The sequence below is a fragment of the Elephas maximus genome, chromosome 13, assembly GCF_024166365.1.
Source record: "Elephas maximus indicus isolate mEleMax1 chromosome 13, mEleMax1 primary haplotype, whole genome shotgun sequence".
Taxonomy (NCBI): domain Eukaryota; kingdom Metazoa; phylum Chordata; class Mammalia; order Proboscidea; family Elephantidae; genus Elephas; species Elephas maximus.
In genome coordinates this window covers 55,885,793-55,903,736 of record NC_064831.1, presented here as the reverse complement: position 1 = coordinate 55,903,736, position 17,944 = coordinate 55,885,793, and the positions used below count along the sequence as shown (strand labels likewise).

The window sequence follows — 17,944 nt, the reverse complement described above, 5'->3', positions numbered from 1 at the left end:
TCAGAAGGATCTGCACAGTTAGTTCCTGAAAAAAAAAAAAATTAGCTTTGTAACTTCCCATTTCCAAGGACTTTAACTAGGCCAAAAAGAAAAATATTGAATGAGGTTTCTTAGGCCTGAGATACAAAGTTTCCCATAATCACAGTCCCGGAGCACAGTTTCTTGACAAACAGAACATGTGTCAAAGTGTCTTTCCTGTTCCAGTCCCAGAAAGTCACAGATCTCGCTCTACATCTGCTTAACATCTGCAAAAAACTCTTGTTTTATGGACAATGCACTCACTCAAGCCATAAGTCTTTCACTCACAATTCAAAGTGGTAGTAGTGACAAGAACAAATTCTACCTTGGAAGGTATTTTCTGACCCACTCTGCTTAGGAGGATAGATCTGTCCAGTTTTTTATTACTGCTTTATGTATCTAGATGATACTCTGGTCTATCCAAATCAGCTTCAGATTCAGTTATTTGAATTCTTTGAATTTCTTAGTTCTGTGGACTTAGGTGGGCATCATCAATTAATCCCCATAATTTGATCCACAGCTATTTCTAATAGACTCTAACCCCCAGATGTGCTTGCTTCAATTTCCCTGTTGCTTTGGAAACCCCTACGTAACTTCAATTAGAGTCTTTTTACATTATGTAGCTTTCTATAAATAGGCTCACTGTGTTCTCTAGATGTAAAGATTGATTTTACATTGATTGCTTTCAGCATAGGACTTACTAGTATTTTAAAATCTTGCCTTTCCTTAAATATGCGCATTCGTCCAAGTATTAATAAAGCTTATGCATTAAATTTTACAGATGATATAGATTTACACAGGCAAAATGTTCGACTTGGAACATATACTGTAGAAAAAGAAAGCTGAACCAAAGTGGATAAAACAAAAGATCAAGTAAAGAATCCAGCATGGGACTCTCCCAATGCCACAACCCACTTCTTGCCGTAATTTGTAGCTTCACTAGTGGCTGCATTTTTATTCTGTTTCCTTTTTTAGTCTCTTCCTTAGATGTACCACTTACATATGCTTTTGGATGGCAACACTAACCTCTACTGAGTTTCTTCTTCTAATGCAACTTGGTCAGTTTCATTTGCATCGTAGATGCCCCGTGTGATACAAAAGGTAGTATCCTGAAGGTCCAGAAATGTAATGGAAATGATATTTCTGTTGTCCTTTCTCATCCCGTATGCTTTTCACCTATCACCACAAATGTAAAACTACTATTAAACTGCAACAACCATACCTCCATCGCCAGCTAAATACCCTTGGTTTTTGCTTTTGTTTGTTTGTTTTTAATACTCCTTTTTGAGCTTCACAGAGTACAACAATTTTAGAGTTGAAAAGTTGACAGAATCCAGCTTTCAGGGTAGGAAAGATGATTTAGTGAGAATCCAACCTTTGACACATTTTCTTGTATAAAATATTATGGAAACTTAGTCGTTAAGGAAATGCAAATGAAAACTGCAATAAGATTCTATTACACACCAATTACCCATTGCTCTCAAGTCAATTCTAACTCATAGCAACCCTATCGGACAGAGTAGAGCTGCCCCATAGAATTTTCAAGGCTGTAATCTCTACAGAAACAGACTGTAATCTTTACAGAAGCACATCTTTCTCTCTTGGAGCAGCCGGTGGGTTTGAACCACTGACTTTTTGGTTAGCAGCTGAGCACTTAACCATTGTACCACCAGGGCTCCTTATACACCAATTACAATGGCTAAAAAAAAAAAAAAAACCTAAAGAATCCAACGAATCAAAACTTGACAGTAACAAGTGGGGCAACTGGAACTCTCATACATTACTGGTAGGAATGCAAAATGGTACAGCCACGTTAGGGAACAGTTGACAATTTCTTATGAAATTAAACAGACAAGTATCACAAGACCCAGTAAGCTCTCTTCCTAGGTATTTACCTAAGGAAAATGAAAAGGTATGTCCACATAAACACCTGCATGAGAATATTTATAGAAGCTTTATTTATAATTACCCAAACTGGAAATAACAGAAATGTCCCTCAATTGGAAAATGATAGATAAACTGCGGTACGCTCATACAATGGGATACTACTTGGCAATAAAAATGAACATGGTGCACGCAACATGGATGAATCTCTCAACTGCATTATGTTAAGTGAAAAACGTCTCGAAAGGCTACACATTATATGATTCTATCTGTATGTCTTATGTACTTTGGACACGTTATCAGGAGGCACTAGTCCTAGAGAAGAACATCATGCTTGGTAAGGTAGAGTGTCAGCAAAAAAGAGGAAGACTGCCGATGAGATGGATTGACACAGTGGCTGCAACCACAGGCTCAAACGTAGCAACCGTTGTGAGGATGGTGCCAGACTGGGCTGCGTTCCGTTCTGTCGTATATAGGGTCAGTGTGGTCAGAACCAACTTGACGGCACTTAACAGCAACAGCAACGTTTGTATGTCATCCTGGAATGGGCAGTATTATGAGAATAAAAATCAAATCAGCGATTGCCAAGGGCTAGGATGGGGTTGGGGGTTTGACTACAAAGGGATGTGACAGAACTTTTTAGGGTGACAGAAATGTTCTATAAAATATTATGAGTGTAGTGATAGTTCACAGGTGTATAATTTGGCAAAACTCATCAAACTGTACACTTAGAGGGTGAATTTTACTGTATGGAAATTTAACCTCAATAAACTTGACTTTAAAAATCACACACACAAAAAAAACTTTATGGAAATGGATGGAAGATGATGAAGACTATCTTTGCCTGTGCATCGCACACCTAGGGATTTGTATTTTCTCATACTTAATTATTGCATTACTTTTCAAAGAGAATGCCAGCAAAACTTGAATTCTTGTTATTCTCATGACAATGAGATCTCTTATTATTCTCATGACAGTGAATCTTAGTAATAATGAAAACAGGGGAAGAAAAAATAATAATGTACAATAAGTCAGCCAAACTGTTATAAAAAAGAATGTCTGTATTCCATGAGCTGTTAGATTCTGACTGAACATCCTGTATTAGAGGAAGTGGTCTTGTTCCTGATAGTAAGAAAAAGATGCTTTGGTTTTATATGTAGATTTTCTGCAGCAATAATTAATTTAAAAAATTAATTTTTAGAATATTTAAATATAAAAAAGTTTAAAGAAATCCTTGTACCCACACGCAAAATAAATATTTCTTAAAATTTTGTCATATTTATTTAGATTTTTTTTTTTAAGTTGTATGATACTACAGTTGAAGCCCTAACCTCATCTCATTTCCCTCTCACTGCCATAGGTAGCCAATCTCCTGAAGTTGATATGTATCCCTGTGTTTTAGAGATTTGTCCGTGTCGATAGATGTCATATTTCATTAATTTTAATTACCATATAATATTCCATTGTATGATTATATCAAGGTTCTCCTTTTGACAGACATGTAGTTTTTGTAATCTTTACTATCAACAATATACCAGTGACCATAGCAGTGTCTCCTGCACAAGTTTTTCTAGGTGCAAGGGTTTTCAAGCTTTATGGCCAATACAGTGAGAAATAATTTTTCATTCAGACCCTATACAGGCATACGTGCGTATATCATCACAGGTTGGGTTACCTGGGAAGCAGACTCTGAGACAGAGATTGATGCACAGGATGTTTATTGGGGAGTTCCCTGAGATCAGAACTTGTGGGGGAACGAAGGAATCAGGAGTGGGCAGAGGGAGAAGTTGGGTTGCAATGAAGGAGCAACAAAGGCCTCAGCAGATCCCGCTTTAACTGGGGTGACGCTTCAGAGTTATCTGGAATTGGGGAGAGGAGCTCAGGCCTTTTATACACTTGCATTGGCCACTGACTGGATAAGGCTGTACTCAGGAAGAAGGAGTGGCTTTGGCAAGTAGCTCTCTTTGGTCAAAGGCAAGTCCTGGGGAGGAATTCAGCTAAAAGCTGTTGACTGACAACACTCAAACAGCTGAGAGAATGAATGTTACAGTCCTGAAGAGGAAATCTAGGTAGCATACCAGGGCATCTTGAATATTTATATATATGTATATGTATGTATATATGTATATATATGTACATTTCTCCCCCCACAAAACAATTCTTACCATGATATTTCCTGTTCTATTTCATTAAAAAAAAAAAAAAGATTGCTACAATCTCTAAATTGTTTTCCCAATCCACTAGTGGATCATGACTCACGGTTTGAAAAAAATCTGCTTTAGGGTATATACCTGGAAGTGGAATTGCTGAATCATAGGGCATAACATTATGAATTTTACAACAATATTGCCAAACTGCTTTCCTAAGGGGCTGGGCCATTTGAAATTCCCACCAGCACAGCATGTGTGTTCCAGTTTTCCCATGACTTTACCAACTCTTGGTATTATCAGGTTTTTTAATGTTTGCCTATCTGATGGATGTGAAATGAGGTAACACGTTAGAGAATCTGATGCTCCGTCTTTCCTAAAAGTTTAAACACATTCCTAATATTCTAGTACACCAAGACTTACTTCCTGCTAGCTTATCAACCATCAAAAAGATATGTGCATTTCCCTAGTAACTAGGTAACATTCAATATTTGTTCCCTCAAAGTAGAAATCTAGTCTTGTAAAACGAATCTTTTAGTCTTGTAATCTTTTCTGTAGCACTTAGTAGAGTGCCTTGCATATGATGAGGTACCAAGTAAAATATTTGTAGAGTGAAGGAGTGAATTCTATGTCTAGGTCCACGGTATTTAAGAAAATTTCACTTTGTTTTAATCCGTGGTTTGTTAGAAGCCTAGAAGTGAGTATGAGGCCTGGGCTATGGTCTAGTTCATTTATGTGGTTTGGGAAAACCCACTTTATCTTTCTGAGTCTCAGCGTTTTACTATGCATCCTGCTTACTTCATGCTTACTTTGAAATATTGAATTCCCAGAAGTGAATTAACATTTAGGTAATAGAGAGAACAAGAACTGGGAATCTGGAGATCTGGATGCTCGTTCTAGCTCTTCTCTCCCATTATTAAATACATGACCTGGGAAATATCACAAGTGGGCAAATGGTCACTAATTTGAAAATGAAATGGTCTCTAGATGATCTCTAAGATTCCTTCCTGCTCAAAAGTTCTATGTTCTGGGTCAAAGAAACATAAAGTCAATTTATGAAAATGCCATTCTCTCAGAAGGCATGGTCCCTGGATTGTCTGTTAACCCAGAACTAAAACCATTCCCAAAGCCAACTCTTCAGTCAAAGATTAGACTGGACTGTAAGACATAAAATAATACTCATGAATAGTGTGCTTCTTAGTTCAGGTAAATACATGGGACCAAATGGGCGGCTCCTCTCCGGAGGCGAGATGAGAAGGCAGAAAGGACAGGAGCTGGTTGAATGGACACGGGAAACACGGGGTGGAAAGGGGGAGTGTGCTGTCACATTATAGGGATAGCAACTAGGGCCACATAGCAATGTGTGTGTAAATTTCTGTATGGGAAAATAACTTGAGCTGTACACTTTCACCTAACGGACAATACAAAAAAAAAAAGTCATTCTCATAAAGCCATCATGATTCTGGGTCACGTGATAAATCTTAAATCCGTTTCCTAATTGCCTGCCCTGTCTCAAGTGCTCTATAAACCCAAAAACCAAACCCACTGCCGTCCGGCAGATTCCGACTCATAGTGACCCTGTGGGACAGAGTAGAACCGCCCTATAGGGTTTCCAAGGCTGTTTCAACCTTTACAGAAGCAGACTGTCACATCTTTCTCCCACACAGTGGCTAGTGGGTTCAAACGGCTGAACTTCTTTGGTTAGAACAGAGCCCATCAACCACCACACCACCAGGGCTCCTAATTGTTCTATAGCCCAATTCATTTAGCCCTACCCTTGTGCAATTGCCCTACATGTTTCCTGAACTCCACCCTTGAGATTTTCCTTTTCAACCAGTGACCATTTTTATTATCTCTAGTCTTTCAACTCTTGGTCCTAGCCTTTTAGCAAACAGAGGCTTACTTTATGCAATCGTTCAGAGAGTTTGAAATGGAACACATGTTTCTTGTCTCTTTTCACAATTCTACTAATTCCCCATCCCCTTTTAGCACAGAATTAGTTCACCAATGACCTGTATCAACACATACTCTCTTCACCGCAACATCAAGGATCTTTTCTTCAACTGTGTATCATCCACTACTTTCCAGAGAGCAATGCACAATTGGGCATGAGTTTGAACCCTGTAGTGCCATTTCTAAAAGCTTTTCTTCCATTTCCATTCTGATATATTCAAATAAAATAGCCTCTTATCAATTTAAAGTCATTATATTTCCCTTTTAGCTTAATCCAGAACTGTGCAAGTTATTGTAATACTGAAACCTTAAAAAGCCCGTTGCCATTGATAGATTCAGACTCTACTGAGTAGAACTGCCGTACAGGGTTCCCAAGGCTGTACTTTTTACTGAAGGAGACTGCCACGTCTTCCTCCCGTGGAGCCACTGGTGCTTTCCAACTGCTGGCTTCTTGGTTAGCAGCTAAGTGCTTAACCACTCGACCACCAAGACTTCTTTAAAATACCTAGGCTCTAGTAAATCAATAAGGTGATTTTTTTTTATTAACTTTTACTGAGCTTCAAGTGAACGTTTACAAATTAAGTCAGACTGTCACATATAAGTTTATATACACCTTACTCTGTACTCCCACTTGCTCTCCCCCTCATGAGTCAGCCCTTCCATGGTGATGTTTATTAAATTAAAGATGCTGTTGAAACAATTACAACCAAATATGAAAACTTGCAGGGTTATGAGTGGACAATGGAGGCAAAGGATATCCATTACTAGGAATCACTAGGACACAGTAAAGTAATGCTGACACTGTTATTGTGTGTTGAGTCCATTCTGACTCATACTGACCCTATATGACAGAGGAGAACTGCTCCATTGGGTTTCCTTTGGTGCAGTGGTTGAAGAGCTCAGCTGCTAACCAAAACGTCGGCAGTTTGAATCCACCAGCTGCTTCTTAGAAACCCTATGGGGCAGTTCTACTCTGTCCTACAGGGTCAGTACGAGTCTCAATTGACTGGAAAGGAACTTTTTTTTTTTTTTTTTTGCTCTCTAGTCAATTCCAACTCATAGCGACCCTACAAGACAGAGTAGAACTGTCCCATAGGGTTTCCAAGAAGCAGCTGGTAGATCCGAACTGCCAACCTTTTGGTTAGCAGCCAGCCTCTTAACCACTGCACCACCAGGGCCCTGTAGCTGACACTAAACCAAACTCACTGCGGTGGAGTTGATTCCAACTCATAGTGACCCTATAGGACAGAGTAGAACTGCTCCATAGGGTTTCCAAGGAGCGCCTGATGGATTTGAACCACCAACCTTTTGGTTAACAGCTATAGCTCTTAACCACTGCACCACCAGGGTTTCCTGGGTGACGCTGAAACCCTAGAAAGCCTAAAATAGCTTTCCGGGATTATTTAGTTTAACAAGATAACCATCTTATGAGTAGCTTTGGAGATCTTTTTGTTTTTTAACTTAAATCTTTATTATTAATAGCCTATTATTTTACATGTAAAAATGGTTGAAACGGCAAAGGTTTTGTATTTATTTTAGCACGCGCAGGCACACACACACACACAGTCTATTATTCTCCCAATCCTGAGTAAGCTAATTGTTAGAGTTTTTCTTTCTTGGTTACCTGGTCCCTTGATATAACTAGCTGGAATATTGTACCCCCATCCATCTCTTTGTTGGTATGCACAAGTGTGGGAAAGAGGAAGGCGGTGCTTATGGATAGCAAAGGCTTAAATGCCTTCTCTCAATTGGGAGCCTTGTGTTGTCAGTCTGAAAGTCTTCCGAATGAGAGGCTGTCACCACCATCCTACAGAGGGGTAGGAGGGAAAGAGACCAAGTCCCTTAATGCCCTGTTCCTCTGAGCTAGCCTCAAGGCAGGACATTGAACTTTACCACCAAGAATAGGGAGAAAGGGAGGAGGAAGTTGGCAACCTCCAGATGTACCTGGAGCAACTGATGTATATGCATATGTAGGCGTAGGTGTGTGTAAATAGTCATATGTGTGTATATATGTGTATTTATTTATGAAAGTCATGACTCTTATTGAAAATATAGCAAAATATAAAGAAAAAAAGTATTCTCTGTGCTCAGAGGTAACTACAATTAACTTTTTTTTTCAGTTTTTTTTAAAAAATAATATTTCATTGTGTTTTCCATGAAGGTTTACACAACAGTTTAGGGTCCCATTCAACTGTTTCTACACAAATTGTTCATTGTCATTGATTACATTCTTCACAAAGTATGAACATGTTCATTATTTCCTTTCTGGTTGTTCTGTTTCCATTAGTCTAGTTTCCCTGTCCCCTTACCCTCTCATCCGTTGTTTTAAAGTAGTTGTTGACTATCTGGTCTCATATAGATGATTTTTTAAAGGAACATAGTATTCACAGGTGATGTTCCTTATTTTGTGAGATATTTGTTACTTAGCTAAAAGGTGACCTCAGGGGCTAGTTTCGGTTCAAGGTTTAAAGAGAATCTCAGGGTGATAATCTCGGGGAGTCCTCCAGTCTCAACCAGTCCAGTAAATCAGGATTTTTTTTAAAGAATTTGAGGTTCTGTCTCACATTTTTCTCCTACTCTATCACGATCCATCTATTGTGGCACTGATCAGAAAGGTTGGCAGTGGTAACTGGTACTGGTAACAATTTAAAGTATTTCCTTCCAGAATTTTTTTCTGCATAAGTACATACTAACTGTTTTTTATTTTTTACTAAATTGGAGTATATTTAGTACACACCTTTGTTAGTCTGGGTTTTTCAGTGAGACTATTCCTAAATTATTATTAAATAATCTTTGAATATATTAATAGTTATCATTCCTGATTTCCTCCTTAGTAATAACTGGAAATGCATTTGGGCTCCAGACATCAGTTTTTATTTCTGAAGATGGAGTTTACTAACTTGTCTTCTTTTTATTTCTCACTCTCCCTTGCAGCTCTTCTTTCCTCCATGTTGTTAGACAAGCCTGAAGGTGCCCTGAAAGAAGGTTAGTAGTTTGCTTTCCTAAGTCCTCCTCCGTGAGAGGTGGCACAGTTTAGGAGTCTACTGGGTTCAGGAATGAGTCCTTCCAGGGACATTTTCTTTCTTTCTTTTTCTTTTTAATTGTACTTTAGATGAAAGATTACAGAGCAAATTAGTTTCTCATTAAATAATTAATACACATATTGTCTTGTGACCTTGTTTGCCAACCTCATGACATGTCAACACTCTCCCTTTCTTGACCTTGCATTCCCCATTTCAGCTTTCCTGTCCCCTCCTGTCTTCTCATCCTTGCCCCTGCGCTGGTGTGCCCACTTAGTCTCGTTTTGTTTTACGGGCCTGTCTAATCTTTGGCTGAAGGGTGAACCTCAGGAGTGGCTTCAGTACTGAGTTAAAAGGGTGTCTGGGGGCCATACTCTCGGGGTTTCTCCAGTCTCTGTCAGACCAGTAAGTCCAGTCATTTTTTATGAGTTAGAATTTTGTTCTACATTTTTCTCGTGCTCTGTCTGGGACCTCTATTCTGATCCCTGTCAAAGCAGTTGGTGGTGGTAACTGGGTACCATCTAGTTGTGCTGGACTCAGTCTGGTAGAGGCTGTGGTAGTTGTGGTTCATTAGTCCTTTGGTCTGGGAACATTTTATATCACTATTTCTATATGAACTATCACTATTCCTATTAATGCTATAGTTCTGTTCTTTTCTATTTAAATATTTATTAAGTAAATATACTTTTTTTTTTTTTTACTAGGCCCTGGGTTAGATTTTGAGAAAAGATTAAGATATGAACCCTACTCTCAAGCTGCTTATGTTTCAGCTAATTGAGAAAGAGAAATATTTATCAATAAAAAGGATAGTATAAAAATAAAGTATTATAGATGCTATAAGTACAAGGTAATCATAACATTTAACAATGGAAGACATTTATGAGGTGCTCACAATATGCCTGGCACTGTGCTAAAATGTTTAATACATAACATTTTCAGGACCACTTAAAGTTGTTATTATTCACTCCATTTTACAGATTATCAACGGATGCAGGGAGGTGAAGAGCTTGTCCCTCGCCACATAGATACAGGATATAGACTTGGTCTCACTAATTGTAAAACCTGAATGCAGAGCCACACAGTGGGGCACAAAAGGAGAGAAGAGCCAATTTTACCTGCGGTGGAAATGGGACGGGGCTAGGTGGAGCAGGAGATAAGGTTTCTGGAGAAGATGAGGCATGAATGTGAGCTTGAACAACGGAGTAGAAGTCCCATAGGTATGTGTTAGAGGGGTGGGGCAATCCAGATAAAAGGAGCAAAGACTTGGAAACAAAAAGTGTATGAGTGGTTTTGGGGAGATTACAAATTAGTAGTTTCACATGGCTAGGGGTAAAAATGAGCACAGTGAAAGATAAGACCGGAGAAGTTGGGGTGGGGGTCTAACTGGAGAGCTTTATATTCCATTCCAAGTATGAAATAGGGAACTATTGAAGAGTTTAAAACAGGGAAGTAACATGAGCATATATCAACATGAGCATACTTCTTCCTTAGAAAGAGCAACGTGGCAACACAGGGATGGAGGGATTGAAGATGGAAAGACAGGAGATAAGGAATCCAATTAGATGACTGCTGCAAAATTTCAGGTAAAAAAAAAAGAAAAAGGTGTGAATTTGAGCCAGGTCAGTGGAAGTGGGGATAGAGAGGTGAAGAAGGCTACAACTGATTTAACGAGGTGCTTTCAGTTGGTTTTGATGATTGGTTAGGTATCAGGGAATGACGGAAAAAGAGGAGTTGATGATGACTCACAGGTTTTGGCTTTTGTGACTGGGTGTGTGGTGGGTCCTACTCAAGGGATTAGAAAATAGAGGAAAAATAGGTGTGGAGTATAGATAATGAGTTCATCTTGGAAAATGTTGAGTTTGAGGTGCACTTGTGATAGCCAGAAGATGTCTGGAGGCAGTTGAGTATATAATCCTGAAGTTTAGGAGAGAGAAATGACCTAAAGATGTGTCTATCTCATATTCTGAGGGATTATATAGAAACAGAGTTTTCATTTTGTTTTTAAGCTCATTCTTTTCAATTGCAGGTGTTTCCCCTTGTTGGCACCATTTCTTAAGCTTTAGCAATGTTGTCTAACCTTGCAGGATGCATGTCTGGACCCATCAATTAAAAAAAAAAAATGTTTGATTTGTTCAGCTGTATGTTTTCCAAATATTCTAGCCATGACAAACAATGTTGAGTACATGAGGAAAGCTGACTCATATTTCCTACAAATCAGCACAGATATCCATCCATCCAGATTATTTGAACCTTTGGCCACTCACGAAGAGAGTCAAAGTGTTGGAACAATTTACGAGCACCTCTTCCATTTGTTGAGAGCAATTCTAGTACATCTGTTAGAAAGATTCGGAGCTAAAAAATTTTTTGTTAAAAAAGCTTTTCCTGCCTTGTACTACCCCCTACCTCCATGCCCCAGACAATGATATCCTCTCTTTCATAGAAAGTCCAGGTTCTCTGAGGACTCAACTTCCCTGAGCTTCCTCAGCAGTGGGTGTTTCACTAGAATAGAAATTACCATAGTCTGAATTTTAGTAAATTTACATGCCTGGGATTATTAGTGTGCCCTTATCTATCTTGGTTTTCCCTTTGTGTCCAGCATTATGCTTTGTATATAAATGATGATTGAAGAAAATTTGTTAATAGTCACGAAATATCATCCTAGGATTTAAAGAAAGTTGGAGGCATACTTGACTGAAGACAGTGGCAGTTAAAAAGACACATCATATAAAAATAACTTTCTTTTGCAGATAATTAAAAAATTAGAAATGAAATTAAGAGGAATTATTGAAAGAAGAAAAATAATTAACTTGACATTTCTTATTATTCCTGAAAGTTGTTCAGATAATTTCTTTCAAAAAGCATTTTATCAGATTTGTGTTTAAAAATAACTTGATAATATTGCTAATAAATTTCAGTTTGTGGACTTAAATACACTGGAATGTCACTCTCAGTGCTATTTCACAATGAATAGAATTGGCAGTGTGTGTTCTGCTTTGGGACACATCCAAAGAGTTTCTAAAGGACTATAAGATCTCATCCATAAGGAAGCCTGGTGCCATAGATATCAAGGGTTGCTTTATAGAAGGCTCCAGGGTTTTTATTTAAAGTTGTGGGAAACTTCTGGGATAGTAATTAAGGCACATAGATTTAACAGGTGGAGAGGATTAGACTGTACAATAGCCTGAGATTCCAGTGCTTTAAACTGTTACCGGTTTCATAGTTTTCCTTCTTGGATCATTCAAATCAGTGTTTTCAAATAACTTCTCAGAAATAGCCAAGATACAGTTTCGGGTGTAAAAGATGACACAGTTTCAGAGCTGGCATGCGGTGGAAATTTATAAGCGACATTTTTCTGTCTGACCTGTGTCTGCACTGCTAGACTCCCTAGCCCAAATCACATTTAGGGCTTAAGTTTGTTTAAACTGTGACGATCGTAACACATGCCTGGGATGTTGAGAGGACTAGTGACATGACTGTTAAGGGCTCTGAGGTACTTCCTGAGTACACAGACAAGTACTGCTTATTGTTTTTCTCCAAACCCAGACCCATTGCCACTGAGCTGATTCTGACTAATAGAGACCCCATAGGGCCGAGTGGAACTGAGCCACAGGGATTCCAAGGCTGGAATCTTTATGGAAGCAGATTGCCACATCTTTCTGCCCCTGATTGGTTAGTGGGTTTGAACTGCTGACTTTTCGGTTAGCTGCCAAGCACTTAACCACTGCATCACCAGGGCTTCTTATCGGTTTTTCTACTGCTCTTTAATATTGTTTTTTCAGAAGTTGTTTTCTTTGTTTAAAAAACAACAACAAAAACACTTCAAACCTTTTCAACTCTTGAAACATTTTAAGAATCCCATTCTGTAAGCTATGCTTGCAACTATGTGTCTATAATATTTTAATTTGTACTTTGTAGTGTAGATGGAAACATTTGGATGTTTTTAGCCAATGAAAGGAGTGCTTTTTGTTGCTAGACAAATGTTTTGATACACCAAGCTATTCCTCAAAGAGGAATTGACCTGAGAGTTCTAACAATTAAAATCAATGAAATGTTAGATCTGTGTCCAGTGGGGTTGGGGGGGAGATGGGAGATTTCCAACTGGACTTTTAATTTTTTTTTTTTTTACAGCTTTATAAAGTGATAATTAACATATGATGTACTCAAACATGCTGGTGACTGTGAGGATGATTCAGAAGCGGACAACGTTTTGTTCTGTTGTACATAAGGTTGCCTTGAGTCAGTAGTCGGCTAGACTGCAGCTATCTATCGGTCTAAACCACACATATTTAAAGTACAGAATCTGATAAGTTTGACATATGTATACCAGTACCATACCCACTGCTGTTGGACACAGTAAAACTGCCTCATAGGTTTCTAAGGAGTGGCTGGTAAAATCGAACTGCCAACCTTTTGGTTAGCAGCCGTAGCTCTTAACCACTGCACCACCAAGGCTCCTGGCATATGCTCCTGGTATACATTTGTGAAACCATAACCACAATCAAGATAATGAACACGCTCATCATTCCCTCAAAGTTTCCTTGTGCCTCTTTATACTATCATCCCACCCTTGCAGCCAGTGACTGGCCTACAGCCATGGCCTTAAATTGGGCATGAAAACGCTGTAGATGACATGGCAACAGGGAAGAAGGGCCCAGTCTAGTAACTAGATCTAGTTTTTTGTTTAATGGAGTTAACGATGCTACATTTAGGAGCTGTTTATATATATATATGTGTGTGTATATATAGACTCAAAGTGTTTTCAGGTAAAAATTGATCTTTTGAACTTCATAACTTTATGGAAGGCTAGATTATTTAAAATGTGACAAAAACTCACTCCCATCTCTCTTGCCCATTTCCAACCCTTTCTTCACGGAAGATTGATTTTAAAATTAAATTTTCCCAAAGCTGGAATCATTTATTTTTTTAATGAGAATTAATAGTATTCATAAAATATGCACTGGATTAGTTGTACATAAAAGGAGGGGCAGGTTGCCTGTGCCATTTTGGGGCATACATTTATAAGACCATGGAGCATATTTTATGACCACGGAACACAGTTTTTCAGCACTAAAACTTAATTGCTCTTACAGTCATACTCTTCATTAGTATTATGTGTTAGCCATCTGAGCTAAAACTTACATTAATACTTCCTTCTGGGGTGGCGGTTTCTAAACTTGCATGGTGTGGTCCACTGAATCCCTCAATGGGAGCAAACAATCCTGCTGACCATCAAGGCCATTTACTATTTTTTTTTTGGGGGGGGGGGAGGTGGCGGGAACTTCACCGGAGGCCTTAAAAAATTCATTTTTGATATTCAGATAGCAAATTATACCAGAAAATGCAAGGTTAAGCACTTTACAATACATTTGAAACTACAGCATCAAAAAACCTACACATATATAGCAGGCCACATTCTTTTCCCTAGTAGCACTGTAGTGGATTGAATTGTGTCCCCCCAAAAAGACTGTCAGCTTGACTAGGCCATAATCCCCAGTATTGTGTGATTGTCCACCATTTTGTCATCTGATATGATTTTCCTAAGTGTTGTAAATCCTGTTTCTATGATGTTGATGAGGTGGGATTATTGGCAGTTATGTTAATGAGGTGGGACTCAATCTACATGACTGGGTTGTGTCTTAAGCCAATCTCTTTTGAGATATAAAAGACAGAAGCGAGCAAAGAGACATGGGGACCTCATACCACCAAGAAAGCAATGCTTGGAGCAGATCTTGTCCTTTGGACCTGAGGGTCCTGTGCAGAGAAACTCCTATGCCACCAAAGGAAGATTGATGACCAAGACCTTCCCCCAGAGCCAATGGAGAGAGAAGGCCTTCCCCTGGAGCTGGTGCCCTGAATTTGGACTTCTAGTCTACTAGACTGAGAGAATAGATGTCTCTTTGCTAAAGCCAACCACTTTTGGTATTTCTGTTACAGCAGCACTAAATGACTAAGACAAGTATATTATGCAAAAATGAATAAGATGACTGATTTGGATTACCACTAACAATTAATAAAAACAGAATACGTGTACTTATCAAATACCATTGATTAAGTAACTATACATGATACTAACATGCCGTACATTAGAAACAAATTAATTAGCCATTTTCAGTGAAAGTAGTGTTTTTCTATACACAATCTTATGTGATGCTCACACATTTTTTAATGATAAGGAAAATGGAAGATCAGCATATATGATCTGACCAATTTAGTTAGTGCTGAAGAGGCTCAACCCCATAGTTTTGTTTTGTTTTGTTTTTACTTTAGATCCAATTCTTTGGCCCATACATTGTCTGAAATGTAAATATAGATGTCACACTGCAAACATCACTGCTTCCAACTCCCTTGTTCTTACAATCATCCCCTACTTAAAATTCTTTAGTGGCTTTCAGTTACAGTTAGAATAAAATCCAGGCTCTGTAAAATTCAATCTCTATGTCTTCCAAGGCCCTGTAGGACTGGGTTTTCACTCACCTCTCCAATCCTATGCCAGGGTCCTTCATGCACCCTGGACTACACTTAGTGCCAATGAACAAGCTCTTCTTGTCACCGGTCCTTTGCTCATGCCATTCCTTTTGCCTTAAACAATTCCTCAGGGCCTTTCTCTCATGGCTGGCCCTTTCTCATCCATTGGATGGGCCTTCCTTGACCACCCTAGGTTATTAAGCTATCCTGTTATTTGCTATCCCAGAATTTTTCATAACCTTTATAGTGTTTTTTCCCCCAAAATGTAATGAAATATTTGTTTATTGTCCCTCTACTCCCACTACAGGGCCAAGGTGGCACTGTGGTTAGGCATTTGGCTGCTAACCAAAAGATAGGCAGTTCAAAGCCACCAGCCATTCCTTGGGAACCCTATGGAGCAGTTCTACTCTGTCCTATAGGGTTGCTATGAGTTGCAATGGACTCCAGGCAACAAGTTTGGTTTTTCGGGTTTTCTCCCACTAGGCTGTCAGCTCCCTGAGGGCAGACCTTTTCCGTTTCCCTCACCACTCTGTTTCTTCAGTGTTCTGAATGAATGTTTGACTGAATTAATGAATACAAGGGAAGAAGTGGAGTTAGAACACAGAGCTCTAAACCTGGCTATTAACAAGAGTGTATACCTATTCTGGAAAATTTAAGAAAGTTGATTTGAAACCAGAGGGATCTTAGAAAGCCTGTTTTTCCCTTCATTTGTCCATGGAATAGCATTTAACATTTATTGAGTACTTTAGGCATTATGGAAACCCTGGTGGTGTGGTGGTTAAGACCTACGGCTGCTAGCCAGACGGGGCCAGCAGTTCAAACACATCAGGCGCTCCTTGGAAACCGTATAGGGCAGTTTCACTCTGTCCAACAGGATCGCTATGAGTCGGGGCCGACCCCACAGCAACTAGTTTGGTTTCTTGGGGTCTTTTAGGCATTATACTAAGCACCTCACTGGTATTGTGGAATTTAACCCTCAGAACAGCCCTGTAGGAATAATTAACCATTATTATCCTCACTTTTCGTAGGCAACCTGCCAAGAACCATTAATGGTGGAGCCACAGTCAGGTCAGGTTAAAGTAGGCCGTATCCAATAAATCCAATGTAATCTATATCTCTTATCTCTTCAGTCAACAATAGGTGCTTTATCAACGTACTTTCCAGAGAAAGCCCCTGAACTCCCCATTTTACGTGACCTTTTTTTTTTTTTCTATCTTAAGACCGAAACCTACAGGGTGCGGCTGCTAACCCCTGGGAGGTTTCCTGAGGGCTCAGAGCGCCCTTGGTTATGGGGCGCCGCGCAGACAGGCGCGCCGAGCTCCGGTTGGGCAGCCTCAGGACTCCCAGACGCGCCGAGGAGAAAGCAGGAGACAGGTGAGTTGGCTAGGGCCTGATCCCTGTGCCTCGGGGCGGTGAAAGGGGAAGGCAAGATCAGCGCTGCCCACGCCCGCCTTGGGCTCGGGATCTCCCGACCCGAGGGGGAACCGCAGAGCGTATCCCCAACTACACAGCGCGTCACTGGCGAGCGCGGCTCAGCCCCGCCCAGCTTGGCCGCCCACTGTCAGGGGGGCGCTAGGACCCGGCGCCCTCCGGCTTGGCCCCCTCCCGCCCCCTCGGGCCAGACCAGGCCCGCGATTGGTGCTCGAGCGCCGCGATCCCTGCCCCCGCCCCCTCCGTCATGGCCAAGATGGCGCCGTTTGCGGCGGCGGCGGCCGCGGCGGCTGGAGCAGCAGCAGGAGGCGGAGGCAGCGGCGGCCGCAAGGGGAGGGGGAGTCCCGTCTGACTGAGACGGCAGCCCGGGCGGGCGGGGGTGCCGCGCAGGGCGGAGCGCCGGGCTGGGGATGAGCTAGACGAGCTCGGAGCGCCGTGGCGTTCAACCCCTCGTGTCCCGCCGCCGCGCGTGAGGGGACCCGGCGCCGCTGTCCAAGCTCTACCCCCGGCTCAAGCGGGAAGCAGCGGTGCGGTGAGTGCGCGGGCGGCGACGCGGGCAGCGGTGCCGTGCGGAGCTGTCACGGCCTGAAGCGGTGACAGCGGGGCTCGGGAGCGGGGCGGCCGGGCTCCGAGAGGCGGCGCTGGCAGCCGCGACCTCCGCCGGGGCTCCTCGGAGCGGGGGCGCCCCCACGGACCCGGGCTGCCCGGGGAGGGCGCGGCGGCGCTGGGAGAGGAGCGTCCGCGCCTCTGCGTCGGGCACGCGGGGGCTCCCGTGCTTTCGTCCCAGGTTTTCTATTCCGGGCTGGCCTGGGGCTGCTGCGGCTTGGGGGTGGGGACGGGGCGGTGAGGAGGGAGGTCCTGGAGCTGGGATTTTGACAAGCCGGTTACGTAAGACCAAGGTGGCCTCCTGGAATCCCACCTGCTCGGCATATTAAACAGGCGGCGGCGGGAGCCTGGGGAGCCCCGGGGCCCCGTTTTCCTTCCGGGGGTCTGCCAACCTCCGCTGGTTCCGCGTGAGCCCGGCGG

General features: G+C 41.4%; 1 protein-coding gene across 5 annotated transcripts in view; it reads left to right on the top strand.

Moving 5' to 3' along the window:
• Positions 1-16,776: 16,776 nt before the first annotated feature.
• DENND4A (DENN domain containing 4A) overlaps positions 16,777-17,944 on the top strand; it is a 128,388-nt gene continuing 127,220 nt past the window's right edge. For 3 of the 5 annotated variants that reach the window (XR_007519821.1, XM_049905231.1, XM_049905232.1), the window contains exon 1: positions 17,173-17,450. The gene's annotated coding sequence lies outside the window, so the exon portion shown is untranslated. Of the gene's footprint in view, positions 16,862-17,172; positions 17,451-17,944 lie in introns of those variants that run through there. The other 2 variants (XM_049905233.1, XM_049905234.1) reach the window with 2 other exon arrangements.